The sequence below is a fragment of the Euleptes europaea genome, chromosome 4, assembly GCF_029931775.1.
Source record: "Euleptes europaea isolate rEulEur1 chromosome 4, rEulEur1.hap1, whole genome shotgun sequence".
Classification (NCBI taxonomy): domain Eukaryota; kingdom Metazoa; phylum Chordata; class Lepidosauria; order Squamata; family Sphaerodactylidae; genus Euleptes; species Euleptes europaea.
The window spans coordinates 120,473,281-120,490,276 of record NC_079315.1 but is presented as its reverse complement, the minus strand read 5'-3'; the positions used below and the strand labels follow the sequence as shown (position 1 = coordinate 120,490,276).

Genomic DNA, 16,996 nt, shown 5'->3' with positions numbered 1-16,996 from the left:
CCACAACAGTCTCCTTACATTCATTAGAACATAAGAGACCTACTGGATCACAGCAGTGGTCCATCAGATCCAGCATCCTGTCTCACACACTGGCCAACCAGTTCGTCCGGAGGTCCAAAAACAGGGCATAGAGGTTGAGGCCTTTAACTGCTCTTGCCTCCTAGCACTGGGATTCAGAGGATGGCTGCCTCTAAACATGGAGGTTCCCTTTAGTCACCATGGCTAGTAGCCACTGATAGACCTATCCTCCATTAATTTGTCTAATCCCCTTTTAAAGCCTGCTATGACTGTGGCCATCACTACATCCTCTGGCAGAGAATTCCACATTTTAATCGCTTGTTGCATAAAGAGGTATTCTCTGCTTTAGGACAGATGGACTCACATTCTAGCTGTATCTGAAGAAGTTATATCAGACTTATGTCCATTTGATCTTTGTCGCAGGGACTGGCCTGTTTGTCCAGCGTGGTGTAGTGGTTAAGAGCAGTGGTTTGGAGCGGTAGTCTCTCATCTGGAGAACCAGATTTGATTCCCCACTCCTCCACATGAGCGGTGGACGCTAATCTGGTGAACCGGATTAGTTTCCCCACTCCTACACATGAAGCCAGCTGGGTGATCTTTTGCTAGTCACACTCTCTCAGCCCCACATCCCTCACAGGGTGTCTGTTGTGGGGAAGGGAAGGTGATTGTAAGCCAGTTTGATTCTTCCTTAAGCGGTAGAGAAAGAAGGCATATAAAAACCAACTCTTCTTCTTCTTCAATGTAGAGGGTGGAAGAGCATTGCTGGCATGTGATGGCATAAATCACATTAGAAGACGAGCAGGAGTATGAACCTAAGACAGTATGGCTGGTGTTGCTGGGCCCAGTGATGGTGTTGCTAGGATCTATACGAGAGCAAAGCTGGCACCTTGGTTTGATGCAGGCCTTGGTACCGGAGGCCATGCTACCGTTAAGTAGTTTATCATTGCGGGTGAGATGCTGGATTGTGACACTTCCCTTGCGAAGACACTGTGGGGGCAACCCTTTCTTGCTTACAGACAGGCTGCTAATCTAAAACAACTTATCCCCTTATGTTGCCTCCTGGCACTAATATTCAGAGGTTTACTGCCTTTGAGTGTGAACGTTCCCCTTTAGTCACCATGGAAATTATGGGGCTGCACAGATTATGATATTCAGCTGTACCTCACACTTCTGGTGGATCCCAAGAAGGCTATAGAAAACAGGAACTAGTGCCTGGACACAGTTATGAGGTGGGTGAGGGCTAATAAACTGACAACAGAACGTGCTACTGGTGGGCAGAAGGACTGACCCAGGAACGGAGGAGTATCCTGTCCTGGATGAGGGTCACACTCCCGCTAAAAAAGCAGGCTTGGGGCTGGAGGGTGCTTCCAGGCCCAGGCCACCTGTTGGATAAGCAGGTGGCAGCTGTGGCCGGGAGCGCCTCTCAGCACCTTCAGGTATGGAGCCAGCTGCAGCCTCTCCCAGGTAAAAAAAAGATCTTGCCACTGTGGTGCATGCCCTAATAACATCTCGATTCAATTATTGCAAGGCACTCTATATGGAGCTTTGCTTGACGAAAGCCCAGAAACGACAACTGGTACAGAATTCTGCCTGGATTGTCTCTCAGGAACCACACGTCTCCAGTCTTTTCCCACCTACACTTTGCTTCAGGGCCCAATTCAAGATGCTAGCATTGACTTTTAAAGACTTATAATGGCTTGGGGCCAGCACACCCGAAGGACTGCCTACTCCAATACAAACCTACCCAGCCATTATGGTCATCTTTGGAGGTCCTGTTTTGGGTGCCCCTGTCATTTGAGGTGTTGGGACGCAACCTGAGAAAAGGTCTTTTTGGTCATGACATAAACTGTGGAAAACCTGTTTTGTTTTTATGCTGGTTTGGGTTTTTATTGCTGGATTTAAAATAATATATTTTAAATTTTTTAAATTATTTTCCTTTTGTAAGCTGTCTCAGGCAGGTTCATGGAGCAAAGGCATAAAAATTTCTCTAAATAAATAAAATCCCTCCCTAGAGAGATTTATCTGACCACCCTCTATCATTATCTTCTACCGGCAGGTAAAGACGTGCTTTGTTTAGCATTCCCTTACTGATCCTCCTTCCTGTTTAATTGCAGTATTGGGAATCACAGGAAAATCTAACTGAAGCCCATAGATCTGTGTACTACAGAGTTTATCTGGGGTATATGGGTAAATACTCTGCAGTTGCTTCAACTTGGGAAGCAGAATGCTCCCATCTCCCCCTCCCCATATTTATTTTTAGTTGTTGCAGACAGGGTCTCATTTCTCCCCCCAGCCCCCACTTCTGATGGAGTCCTTTGTTGCATTAAATTTCAAGCAGACATACCCCCAAATGGAGACAGAGCTAAGCTCCAAGTTCAGGCAGCCATTACTCTTTAAGCTGTGGCTACAGACCAGATGACGCAGGAGGCAGATGAACCAGGATTCCCCACCCTCTCCAAATCTCTCCATGTTCCCACTCCATCTAGCAAGCTTCGAAGCCACGTGGAGATGTTGAACTGAGTGGATGCAAAGGATAGACTGGCTCAAGCACAAGAGGGATGTGGAAGCTGACAAAGAGCAGAAAAAGAGGGTGTGTGGACAAAAGAAGTGAACTTGGAAAAGGAGAAATGTGGAAGAAGCAGGCAGGCACGAGGAAAGCATCAAGGGATCACTGGGTAGGATCAAGATGACTCCACAAGGGCAGAGGCACAAGCGGATACAATGAACAGCATGAAGAGCCAACCAGAGCACAACAACTTCCACAGGACGGCTAATCTTGCAAAGATGAATCAGCCTTCCACAGTTCAGTCCCCCACAGAAGTGACAAGCTTCCCTTATTCTAGTAATGCAAAAGAATCTCTTTAATGGGGACAGAGCCTACGCTTTTGTATTTATGCTTCTAACTAGAAATAATGCAAACAACTAATCTCCCTGATGGCATATATCGCCTCGAAGCAATTTTCCTGAGGGATGTGTAGATGTGATCAGCCAAGAGTTTGCAATGCTTTATTTTTTTTTTTTTTACACTGGCTGCAGAACGAAAGAGAGCTACCTCAGTTCCTGAAGCACATCTGGTATCTTCTAAGGGACAAAACTGGCTCTCTGAGAGCCCCCCTCCCTACAGCCCCTTTTGAAACATGCTGTGCCTGGGTGACCAATGACCCCTTGTCATGTCACTGCTTGTAAGCGTACCATTCACACAACTCATTTTACAACTACCCCACATTGTCCTCCTTCCAAGGTTCACTGCAGGGACAACCTATTGGCGGCTCTCTTTTTGAGAAAGTTCAAGGGCATTCCGTTTCTAAACCATTCCCCCCCCAATGCAATCGAGGGCATCTAGGAAGGAAGATACAGCCACACTATAGCCCTCTGGGCCCCAAGAGTAAGGGGCCAAACTGAGATAGAAAATTAATTTAATTTTTTACAGATGTGAATATTTCATGGTCATCACTAAACTTTAAAAATGTAAAGTCTAATCCCATTTTTTAACTTTATCATTCCAAGCCATTACAAATATTGACCATTCCTTGGTAAAACTTATCTGACTGTACATTTACATAAGAAAGGCCCTGCTGGATCAGACCAAGGCCCATCGAGTCCAGCAGTCTGTTCACACAGTGGCCGACCAGGGACATCTAGGAAGCCCACAAACAAGACGACTGCAGCAGCATTTATCCTGCCTGTGTTCCACAGCACCTCATAGAATAGGCCTGCTCCTCTGATCCTGGAGAGAATAGGTATGCATCATGACTAGTATTCATTTTGACTAGTAGCCATGGATAGCCCTATTCTCATAAACACATAAAAAAGGCCACGTTGGATCGGACCAAGGCCCATCAAGTCCAGCAGTCTTTTCACGCAGTGGCCAACCAGGGGCCTCTAGGAAGCCCACAAACAAGACGACTGCAGCAGCATTCTCCTGCCTGTGTTCCACAGCACCTAACAGAATAGGCATGCTCCTCTGATCATGGAGAAAATAGGTACGCATCATGACTAGTAACCATTTTTACTAGTAGACACATCTTCAAGCCTTCTCTGTTGTTATGCCTACCTCTCCTCATCCCTTGTTTGCTGGACTCCGTACAAAATCAGCTCTATTATCATCACTCAGGCATTGTGTTTTACTGTTCCGATTTTACTGAATTAGGGTTATTTGCCCTATTGATATTTTAGTACAGGGATAGATTGTGGGTTGGGGGTGCCATCTTGTATTTGATTTTATCGGGATTATGATTTTATATATGTGGTATTTATATCTTGTTTTATGAGCTGATGTGACATTGTGTATTTTATATTTATTATGTTGTGAACCACCCTGAGCCTGCTTTGGCAGGGAGGGCAGCACAGAAATTTAATAAACTGCCATTTTCCAAATTCTCAAAATCCAGACATAGGAAGAAAAAAATCAGTTCACATTAGGATAGGAAATGATGACAGTGTATCCAGGACCAGCATAGGATGCTGAAGTTTTTTTTTTCTCCAGCTGAAATTGTACTTTTGCATGTTTATTATAGGTTAGTTTGAGCCCCGGTGAAGGAAAAAGCAGGGGGGGAATGCTCAAATAAAAACTTTAAATAATCTGAACCCAGGGGCCTTGCAAATAATTCCAGACAATTTCAGTTAATTCCCTGCTGGACAGTTCAACAAGTGGAGGTTTTATAAGCTCACCTGCCCCAACATCAGAGGGAAGAGCCCCAATCATTATTAATTCAAACCTCGGATTCACTATCAAGAACACAGAGGCGACGATCTATTATACCTGAAAAGTGAACCTCTAGTACTTTCTTCCGTGGTGTTTATACTTTTATTTTCTCCTGCCGTATCTCAGCCAATTCCACGAGTGTGATACAGCAGTTTGACAATGGAAATATTTTGATTCATTTTACACTCAGCCATGACGCTCATTTAGCTTGAGAAAATGATTTGTCAAAGATACCTCACAAGAATGTGTGAAGGGAAAGTAAATTACCAGAGTATGGCAAAATTGACAAATTACGTGAATAATAGACCAACTAGAGTTTCTAGTCAAATGGAAAGCATATTATTCATACTATTCTTATAAAAGGGGAGCAGAGGAAGAAGTAGCTGAATTGAAATATATGTCATGTATTATTGTCAGTTTTTTGGGTATATTGTACCAAAAGGGGTTTACGAATAATAGGTACCATGGACTTATATAAGCGGGTACATGGACACATATAAGGACTTATTCAATTATGTTTAGAAATCAATGTTTACATTTATTACAACAATTATCAGCATTTAAGATTCATTATTTTATCACCATTATCAAATATTTTCTAACATTGTTACTATCATTTATCAATTATATTATATGTATTTTTAATTCTTTTTTCTTCGATGAAATTGGATTATGTTTATTTTCTGTTGTTTCTTTCTTTTTATTAATTTAGATGAGCCCTGAGAAGTAACTGTTTACAATTTTAGATGTTTGCCAGGAAGGACATACTCCATGCGCTAGAGCCCGCAAACGCTTGTATTGCAATACATCTGCTATCTTTAGGGTGCCACAAGTCCGTTTTGATCCAGCATGGAGGTCTGTAGCCAAATGGCTGCAGCTAATAAGCACTTTTCTGCCATGAACAAAATGCACAAACTCTCAAAACACAATTCATGATTGTCACAATCACAGGGTTGATCTCGGTTTATCCATTTCTAGCCCTCTGCCAAAACTTCAACCACATTTTTGAACTTCTCTGCAAACTGGGAGCGCAAGAGTTGACAGATCAAAAGCTGTAATTGCGAGATGTTCAGATGAGTCTTAAAGGGCAAATGTTGGCCAAGGCTAGAATGTGAAAAATATACCTAGGAGTCCTTCCAACTCTTTTCGACACAGCCTTATTCTCAGAGTGCAAGATAAGCATTTTCCCTGCCCCAACTACCACCACCTGCCTCACACCCAACACACATTTACTTGAACCAAAAACCAAAAGTGGGGAGCTAAGTAAATATCCCCAGTGGGAAGGGGTTGTGGATAAGTAGCGAAGCATGCAGAAGGCCCCAATTTCTAGCACATTGTTTGCTTTTTTAAAAAAAGAGGATCGGGTAGGAAAGTTCAACAAGTGGAGGTTTTATAAGCTCACCTGCCTCAACGTCAGAGGGAAGAGCCCCAATCATTATTAATTCAAACCTCGGATTCACTATCAAGAACACAGAGGCGACGATCTATTATACCTGAAAAGTGAACCTCTAGTACTTTCTTCCGTGGTGTTTATACTTTTATTTTCTCCTGCCGTTGTGGATAAGTGGTGAAGCATGCAGAAGGCCCCAATTTCTAGCACATTGTTTGCTTTTTTAAAAAAAGAGGATCGGGTAGGAGGTGGTGTAAAAGACCTCCACTCAAGAACCTGGTCAGCCACCAACAGTCAGAGTCAACCAGACTGATCTTGACAGGTCAAAGGCAGCTTTGTGCCTTGTCAGGCCAAGAACTGTGTCTGTGCTGGTGTGACCTAAAGACTAAGGCTCCGCATACCCAGGGATCACATGTACTTTTTTATTATTATTTATTTGATATACAGGCTGCCCTTTCCTGGCTGAAGCCACGCTCAGAGTGGCTAACAACACTCTCAAAAACAATTTAAAGCATTTCATATGGTTTCGTAAGAATTTAACAATAAAACCCCGGCGGCTTTAACATGTCACCAAAAAAACCTGTCCTATAGCAGAATAACTACATCCTCTGTGGCCGTGTAGAGGAGGAGGAGAAAACAGGAGGGGGAGACAGAGGCCAGCTAGATGGAATGTCCTCACTATTCTCAACCATATACCTGGTGGAACAGCTCAGTTTTACAGGTCCTGTGGAATTGCTTAAAATCTCGCAGAGCCCGAATCTTGCAGGGCATAGCATTCCTTGCTGCCCTGACCTGGATGGCCCAGGCGAGCCTGATCTTGTCAGATCTCAGAAGCTAAGCAGGGTCAGCCCTGGTTAGTATTTGGATGGGAGACCACCAAGGAATACCAGGGTTGCTGTGCAGAGGAAGGCACTGGCAAACCACCTCTGTTAGTCTCTTACCATGAAAACCCCCAAAAAGGGGTCGCCATAAGTCGGTTGCGACTTGACGGCACTTTACACACACAGCGTTCCTTGCTACTCATGAGTTGGGGGAAAGTGCAACCCAGAAACACAACAGCTGCTTCTCAGGCATACAGAGATTATGGGAATCTGCCTGTCCAGGGCAAGGTGACGGTACATTCTGCTCACTAGGATATGCATGCAAGTTGGACAGGAGGAGCTTCCAACAAGGCACGGATGAGTGGGCAAAATGTGGACCTCGTGGTGTAGTGGTTAAGACCGGTGGTTTGGAGCAGGGGACTCTAATCTGGAGAACCGGTATGATTCCCCACTCCTCCACATGAGCGGCAGAGACTAATCTGGAGAATCAGGTTTGATTCCCCACTCTTCCATGTGAAGGCAGCTGGGTGACCTTGGGCTAGTCACAGCTCTCTTAGAGTTCTCTCAGCCCCACCTACCTCACAGGGTGTCTCTTGTGGGGAGGGGACGGGAAGGTGATTGTAAGACGGTTTGATTCTCCCTTAAGTAGGAGAGAAAGTCGGCATATACAAACCAACTCCTTCTTCTTCTGCCTTCGACTCAGGTGAGAGGCCCAGCTTAGCCAGGTCTCTTGCTGAAGACTCAGTCCCACGGGGGCAAAGGGATCAGTGGCAGGTGTTCTACAGAACAGGGCTGGCACATACAGGGCTGGGCGAAAGCACAGGCTCCTTCCAGCCTCACTTAAACAGAAGAGTGAAGTTCCCATGGGGGGAGACCAGCAGGGCCAATCTTTCCCAAGCAACCCCACCTTCTCTGATAAGCATCTTGGGGGGAGGGGGCTTCTGTTAACTCATGCATCCTTTCTTTGAGAAAAGTGGTCCCGACAGGTAACAAAAGGCTACGGTCTTCTCTAGATCTCCCCTAATTTAGTACCGGGGGGGGGGGGGAGGTTAGATATGTGCTTGGCAGCAGCTGAAGGGGGCATTTCAGCTTGGACCAGAGACACAAATTGGGCGTTAAAAACTGATCTTTAAAAACTGCAGACTTTCTTTTGAGGTTTTTGACACTGCCTTTCTGCTCTCAATGTAGCTTTAAAACTAGGAGTGGTGTATTTCTCTTGTCAGTGGACTGTTGTGTTTGTCCTTGCAACTTCACACTGTGTGGGTTTTTTCCTGGACAGCCAGTGTGGTGTAATGTTTAGAAGTGTTGGACTAATAACTGGGAGACCTGTGTTCAAACCCACACTGCTGTGGAAGCTTGCCGAAGTGACCTCTCTCAGCCTAACCTTCCTGCCACTCACTCTCTCAGCTTAACCTACCTCACAGGGTTGTTTGGCGCCACACTGGGAAGAAAGGTGTGGTACAAATGAATTAAAGAACATATACAGGATGAGAGCCAGTGTGGTACACTGGTTTGGAACGGTGCACTCTAACCTGGAAAACCGGGTTCGATTCCCCACACCTCCACATGAGTGGCGGACGCTAATCTGGTGAACCGGGTTGGTTTCCCCACTTCTACACGTGAAGCAGCTGGGCTAGTCACAGCTCTCTTAGCACTCTCTCAGCCCCACCTACCTCACAGGGTGTCTGTTATGGGGAGGGAGAGGGGAAGGGAAGGTGATTGTAAGCCAGAATAATTCTCCCTTAAGTGGTAAATAAAGTCAGCATATAAAAACCAACTATTCTTTTTCTTCCTTATCAGGACTGCATTGGACCAGAAGTGGCCATATTTTGGATCTTTCCGTATATTGGAATATTCTGGAATTTTTGCATATATATAATACCTTGGGAATGGCACCCAAATTCATTTATGTTTTATATATACTTTACATAGTCTGAATGTAATTCTAAACAATATTCTTAATAATTTTGTGTACACTGAACCATCAGAAAGCAAAGGTGTAACTTTCTCACCAGAATACCTCTAACAGCTGTTAAACAAGAGCAACAAAAAACAAACTAACAACGGCGGGCGTTCAGTCTCCACATACACTGTATTTTATTTTTTTAGGTGAGAGGAAACATTGAAAGCAGGCAGCACGGATCTGCCTACATGCCAACTTGAAGGTTCTGGATTTTGGATCAGCCCGGATATAAGATGCCCAGATAAGGAGTACCTCACCTGTAAAAAGGTAAAGGTAAGAAGACAGCTCCTAAATCACATTTAAAGGTAAAGGTAGTCCCCTGTGCAAGCACCAGGTCATTCCTGACCCATGGGGTGACGTCACATCCCGAAGTTTACTAGGCAGACTCTGTTTACGGGGTGGTTTGCCATTGCCTTCCCCAGTCGTCTACACTTTACCCCCAGCAAGCTGGGTACTCTTTTTACCGACCTCAGAAGAATGGAAGGCTGAGTCAACCTTGAGCCGGCTACCTGAAACTGACTCCCGTCGGGATTGAACTGAGGTCCTGAGCAGAGCTTTTGACTGCAGTACTGCAGCTTAGTACTCTGCGCCACGGGGCTCATTTTACTTCACCTGTACTTTATCTATATACCCTGCCTTTCTCCCCAGTGGGGACCCAAGGTGGCTTACATTATTCTCCTTTCCTCCATCTTATGCTAACATCATGTTAGCTACAGTGAACCTAACAAGGTTGGATATAAATATGTTCAATACTGTATGGGTAAAAAGTTTGAAGTTTTTACTACGTGCTGATCCAAGAACAGGGCATGAGGCTGTGCTAAACGTGGCAAAGCAAATACAGATGATGCCAAAGACTGGAGAGCTAGGCGGTCTGCCGTTCACTTCGCCTGGTGCGGGGGGGAAAGGGCTGTATGGGGTAGTCTGACCAGAAAGGACTTTATAGCCTAGCGATCTGGCTTCCAGATCCATGGCAGAGATACCTGCTTGGCCCCACCTTTTTAAAAAAAGCTTGCAAAATAGTTCTGATACAAGGCCAACACTTCAGTAGCCCTGCGTCTCAGATGTTTATTCTCTTCTTTCCCCATGCAATAGGGATAATCCAAGCAAAGCAGTTCATCTGACACTCCCTCTGCATAAAGGGACCATCAGTGTATACTCTGTGGTGGAGCCTTCCCTACCTCTGTTGCGGATCTGTTGCACCCCCAGGGTTTAAACAATGAATTAATCTCCCTACCAGGGCTTTAGGGACAAAATTCTGCCTATCACAGGTTCAAGTTACCCACCCAGGAAGCAAAACACAATAACCGAGGAAAAACTAAGAATTTTGAAAGGTTTATGAACAGGCCCCATTTGGATGGCCCACTTTAAAAGGGACAGATTCATGGGAGAGAGCCATGGTACCTAAAGAGAACCTCCATATTCCAGAGGTAGTCAACATCTGAATACCCGCACCAGGAGGCAACATCACAGAAGAAGAGTTGGCTTTTATATGCCAACTTTTTCTACCACTTAAGGGAGAATCAAACCGGCTTACATTCACCTTCCCTTCCCCTCCCCGCAACAGACACCCTGTGAGGTAGGTGAGGCTGAGTGGGACTAGCCCAAGGTCACCCTGCTGGCTTCATGTATAGGAGTGGAGAAACAAATCCACCAGATTAGCCTACGCCGCTCATGTGGAGTGGGGAATCAAACCCGGTTCTTCAGATCAGACTCCACCGCTCCAAACCACCACTCTTAACCACTACACCACGCTGGCTCAGCCTCTATGCCTTGTTTGCTGGACCTCCAGAGGAACAGGCTGGCCACTGTGTGAGACAGGATGCCAGATTCGATGGATCGCTTATCTAATACAGCTGTGCTCTTCTTATATTCTTAAATACTTGACAAGTTCCTCATTTCTTCCTATTAATGGGTTTCTGCCTGCATTTTTGTAAAAGGCTTCTCCCACTCCAAAACCCCAGGCTACTGTGTAATTTTAGCTGCAATTCCAACATGCCACTCCAAAACAACGCTCCTGCAATAACACTTTCTTTGCTGCCAAAGACCCCATTATGCATGCCTGGGCTGTGGTGGCTACAAGTAACAGAAATGCTGCCAGCCTCCTGGCAGGTGAATCTCACGCTGGAAACAACACATCCCCCTGCCCACGTTAAAAGGCTAGACTTTAAACTATGTGCATGAGGCTTAAGAACACCCATGATCCCAGAAGATAGTGGAAGAGTCACCTTGCTATGTGATCAGGGCTGCTCAAAACCAGCCTTGCTTACAACACTTCTGCTGCAAAACCGTTTTTTAAAAATGACGGTTTGTCATTACTAGCGTTTATGGATAATTTTGCATCCTGCCCTTCCCTAAAAGCATCTCTCATTAGCTGTTCTAGCTCCACCTTCTTACTGCGAGAGACCTGCCTCCCTTACATTCTGGTAAGACTCCATTTCCTGGAACAAGTTTCTATATCCACAAGATGGATCAGTTGAATCTCAATCTCAGATTAAGCTGTGTGTCGGAAGAAATGCCCCGTGGCGCAGAGTGGTAAGCTGCAGTACTGCAGTCAAAAGCTCTGCCCACGACCTGAGTTCGATCCCGACGGAAGTCGCTTTCAGGTAGCCGGCTCAAGGTTGACTCAGCCTTCCATCCTTCCGAGGTCGGTAAAAAGAGTACCCAGCTTGCTGGGGGTAAAGGGAAGATGACTGGGGAAGGCACTGGCAAACCACCCCGCAAACAAAGTCTGCCTAGAAAATGTCGGGATGCGACGTCACCCCATGGGTCAGGAATGACCAGGTGCTTGCACAGCGGACCTTTACCTTACCGGAAGAAATGTGCATTGTTTGGTATGAATAAAATTGTGGGAAAGATTGTGTCCGTCTGACTTTTAGATTCATAAACTGGGGGACAGATGATGGCACCAGTGTCCAATTCATGTTCAAAGTGGGAAGGGGGGAACCCATCCACGCTTTCTGTAAAATGCAATTCTTGTACAGGTTGGTAACATCATTTTATATCATTCTGCTGTTTTTGAACAGTATTCCCCTGAAGAAAATAGTACATACAACTGGGGGCTTGGTTATTTGTCTGCTTTAACCTGGATTCTGGGGAAGGCACTGGCAAACCACCCCGTAAACAAAGTCTGCCTAGTAATCATCGGGATGTGACGTCACCCCATGGGTCAGGAATGACCCGGTGCTTGCACAGGGGACCTTTACCTTTTTAACCTGGATTATTTCAATTTTCAAAAATATTTACATAACCTATTTTTTTGTGTAAGCAGACTGCTATTGTGGTGAATTTTGCATTACAAAGGAAGCAAAATATATCACAAAACACCAGACAGCCTTCACCTTTCTCTCTTTAGTATTGGGACCAGGTATTGCCTATCTATAACCATGGCTCTCCTGGTCAGGGATCATGGTAGGTTTACCAATACATTACTAATATACTGAATGCTAGGTTGGTCCTGGGAATATTAGTTTATATCCAGGATTTGATCCTGAATGAAAAGGTCAGAGGTCAGTATGCCACTGGCTTTAAATGTCAGATAATAGATATCTGTTTTTTCAAGTGTACCAGCCAACTCTCTTCATATGCTCTGTGCCAATTTGATTATTTTGTTTGTTGTGAAAATCTGATCTAGCTCATTTGCCATAAGATCTCCACGTGATATTGTACTGTATTTCCTAAACTTTATTGTTGCTATTTTTAGTGTTGTATTATCTGTTTGTATTATTTTAGATAATAACAAGAAGCCTCGATTGTACTCTGCACCTACGGTAGGGTATAAGCAGCCTTTAACTGGGGCCTCTGTAGGACCCAGAGAAGCACAAACTGCAGCCTGCAAGCATCCTCTTTGTACTCCAGCTCCACCACCATAAACAAAGACTTGGAAACCCATCTCTGAAGCGCCTTCCATTTGCTTCTGCAGTTTCCCTCTTAGAGCGCATAATTGAACGGCAGCAGCATCTTTCCATTGGCATCTTCTCCCTCCCCTTGTTCTGCATATTTAAAATTAAAGCATATACTGCAGAGTCAGACCAACCAGGAGAGAAAGTGGCGTTTACAAGGACCCCGCTAATTAAGATGGTGCTCACACACTGCTGGCATCATTTTAACAGAGACAATTAGAACCGCGACCCCCCTTTTATTACATATTAATGCTGTGCTTCAGTAGGATATTAACAGCCACCTTAAAGGTGCATACCAGTCACATCTGGACTCGCCAGAAGTATGTGTCAGAACAGGGCAGATTCCCAATGGACAGCCCAATCCCTCAGCCAGCAGATGCCCACTGAAGTCACCCCTTTATAGGGAGCACTGATAGGGCAAAGTTGGTACCAAAAGATACCGCCTCTCCACCCACCGCCAACACGTAACCCTGCCATCTGGAGAGTCAGCGTGGTGTAGTGGTTAAGAGCGGCAGACTCTAATCTGGAGAACTGGGTTTGATTCCTCACTCCTCCCCATGAAGCCAGCTGGGTGACCTTGGGCTAGTCACAGTTCTATTCGAGCTCTCTCAGCCCCACCTACCTCACAAGGTGTCTGTTATAGGAGGGAGGGAGGGAAGGAAACTGTAAGCTGCTTTGAGACTCCTTAAAGGTAGAGAAGAAGCGGGGTATAAAAACCAACTTCCCCTCTAGCAGAACAAAATATTTTAGCCAACAGCACTGCTCTCTTCAACAGATGCCCCTCACAAACTCTATGGTCCCCATGGCCACAGCAACTTTCCCCACGTAACATTTAATCACGAAATGTATTAGATGTCAAAGTGGCGCTCTCTCCTTCCCTTGGTACCACACCAGCTACGAGAGCAGCCAAGACCAGCCTGAGGGCTTCCATCACCAGCCATGCTACATCGAGAAGACTGAGAGGGGATATGATAACCATCTTCAAGTACTTAAAGGGCTGTCATATAGACGAGGGTGCCGAGTTGTTTTCTGTTGCCCCAGAAGGTCGGACCAGAACCAATGGGTTGAAATTAAATCAGTGTTACTCCTCTGAAGATGCCTGCCACAGCTGCTGGCGAAACGTCAGGAAAGAAAATACCAAGACCACGGTTACACAGCCGGATAACCCACAAGAACCAATGAACTCTGACCGTGAAAGCCTTCGACAATATTTTAAATCAAAAGAGTTTCCGTCTGGACATTAGGAAGAATTTTCTAACAGTTAGAGCGGTTCCTCAGTGGAACAGGCTTCCTCGGGAGGCGGTGAACTCTCCTTCCCTGGAGGTTTTTAAGAAGAGGCTAGATGGCCATCTGTCAGCAATGCTGATTCTATGACCTTAGGCAGATCATGAGATCATCATGACCATCTTCTGGGCATGGAGAAAGGGTCATTGGGGGTGTGGGAGTGGGGAGGCACATGTGAATTTCCTGCATTGTGCAGGGGGTTGGACTAGATGACCCTGGTGGTCCTTTCCAATTCTATGATTCTTTGATCGTTCCCTTCAGCTCCAAGTGAGGGTGAGTTACACACTCAATACTGCTCAGTGCAGCCCTTTCCTACACCAAGACCTGGGCTAATGACTCTGAAATGATGACCGCTAATGCTGAACAGAAAGACTTGGGCCCTATTAAGAGCCCTCTCTTCCTAGAAGTTTTTATACACCAACTTTCTCTATCACTGAAGAATCAAACTGACTTACAATCACCTTCCCTTCCCCACAACAGACACCCTGATGAGGTAAGTGGGGCTGAGAGAGCTGTGACTAGCCCAAGGTCCCCCAGCTGGCTTCATGTGGAGTGGGGAAACAAATCCAGTCGACCAGATTAGAGTTTGCCACTCTTAACCACTACACCTCACTGACTCTCCAGATGGCAGTGTTACGTGCTGGCAGTGGGTGGAGAGGCTTCTCCAGTTCAGCGTCCACTGCTCCAGACCACCATACCACACTGGCTCTTGAAGACTGCTCTGAAATACCAGCTGCTGGGGAGAGGGCTACAGCCTTCATGTCCTGCTTGTACATTTCCTGAAAACATCTGGCAGGCTGCTGTTGGCAACAGGATGCTGGACTAGACAGGATTCTGGCCTGATCAAGCAGGGCTTTCACATGCAGCGGGCCCATGGTGTTGTTTCCAACTCACTTCCAGTCTCCATAAAACGGTTCTGCAAGCCATGTGTCTGGATGAGCAGAATGGCTATCCCAGAGATCAACCTGGCCCTTCCCCTTCCTCAGTCAACCAAAATTATTATCCCAAGTGTGCGGTGTGAACACAGCCACCTGGTACCCACAGTAATGCCACACTGCAGTGGCACAGAGGCCTCACATCTGTTAATAACTGCATCACAGGTCCTGTGGGGGGTTGTGGCTCAGTGGCAGAGTATCTGCTAGGCATGCAGAAGGTCCCAGGTTAAATCCCGCCTTGGAGAGGCAGCATAAAATTTTCTTAAATAAAATAATTGTTTGCACTGTTTTGCTCAAGTTGGCAATTCAAATTAAAAGCCACACTGTTGGATAACTTTGTTTTAGTTACAGCCCAGGGAAGCCACAGCCCTGTTCTTCTTTGCTTTTACATGCATCTGGTCCTGCAGTCTTACCATACAGCTAGGGTTAGATCCAAGTAGCTAAACTAAAATGTGGAGTAACCCTGGAAGCCCAGAGAATCAACCACAACTTTACTTCGCTGCCCAAAGAAACAGAGACAAGACCCTGGAGGGAGCTCAGAAAATGGAGAACAAAATTAGAAGCTGATGTTTGAGTCTGCCATCTGTATCTGACCATCTGCAGGTTATTGGTTGTTGCAGCTGAACTTTTTTGTCCTGGTGTAGTAAATCATAGGGAAGAAAATACTGCACACAGCAGCCATTCTGAACAAACCTATAAAAAGTCCCCTTTCCTACCCTATCCGAGTTACGTGCCCCATTTTTACACCTTCCTACCAGAACCAGTCTTTCCTGCTGTCAGAAATCTACACAGAAAGAAAACAAGCAGGACGGACAGGTACTGCTTGCCCCAGTTCAACTTGCTGGTTGGCTGCTGCATTCCTGGACGCTACTCCCACATGGGCAGAAGTCCCTGAATGCAGAAAGCTAGCATGACCACAAGGCGGCTCCACGATAGCCTTCTCCTTCAGGACTAGATGACCCTGGTGGTCCCTTCCAACTCTGTGATTCTTCGAGGCTCCCCAATTCACTACAGAAGCCTGTATCTATAGCTCAAAGGAGAGCACTTGAGGAAGAAGGGGAGGGGCCGTGACTCAGTGGTAGAGCATCTACTTGGCATGCAGAAGGTCCCAGGTTCAATCCCTGGCATCTCCAATTAAAGGGACTAGGCAAGTAGCTGATGTGAAAGACCCCTGCCTGAGACCCTGGAGAGCCGCTGCCAGTCCAAGTAGACAATACTGACTTTGATGGACCCAGGGTCTGACTCAGTATAAGGCAGCTTCATGTGTTCATGTGTTACAACTTGATTGTGCTGACTGTGTGTTCTAGTACATCTAAGCAATTTGGCCCTCATACCTGCAGGACAACCTCTCCTTACGCAACAGCTTTGGTCAGGCTTACCTGACAGGGCTCCCGGCAGCAAGCGGCGTGGCCCCGGTGGCGGCGCGGCCCGGCGGGGGCCGGGGCAGCCTCCCTGCAGCTGCAGGAGGCCGCCCCAGGCCACTCCCGGTGGCGAGAAGCAGCGGCACGGCACGGCGGGGGCCGGGGCAGCCTCCCTGCAGCTGCAGGAGGCAGCCCCAGGCCGCTCCCGGCGGCATGAAGCGGCGGTGCGGCCCGGCGGGGGCCGGGGCAGCCTCCCTGCAGCTGCAGGAGGCCACCCCAGGCCGCTCCTGGCGGCAGAAAGTGGCATGGGCCCGGCGGCGGCAGTAAGTTCCCCCCTTTCTCCTCCCTCCCTCCCTCCTCCACCGTACTGACCCGCGTATAAGCCGAGTTCGGCTGTTTCAGCCCTTTTTTTGGGCTGAAAAACTCGGCTTATACGCGAGTATATACGGTATGTAAAAGGGGTATATTAAAATAAAATGGTTCAGAAAGGCATTTTTATAAAGGGAAAGAAACAGAATTATACTACCACGTACATTATATATCATCTGCTTGTGGTCCACGTCTCACTGCATTGGTTTAAACTTATGTAATACCATTTTCCACCTCTGTTCATCTCTTGC

General features: G+C 46.3%; 1 protein-coding gene across 1 annotated transcript in view; it reads right to left on the bottom strand.

Annotated features, from left to right (window-relative positions):
• UBE2R2 (ubiquitin conjugating enzyme E2 R2) overlaps positions 1-16,996 on the bottom strand; it is a 77,088-nt gene that overhangs the window by 48,338 nt on the left and 11,754 nt on the right. The window lies entirely within an intron of this gene.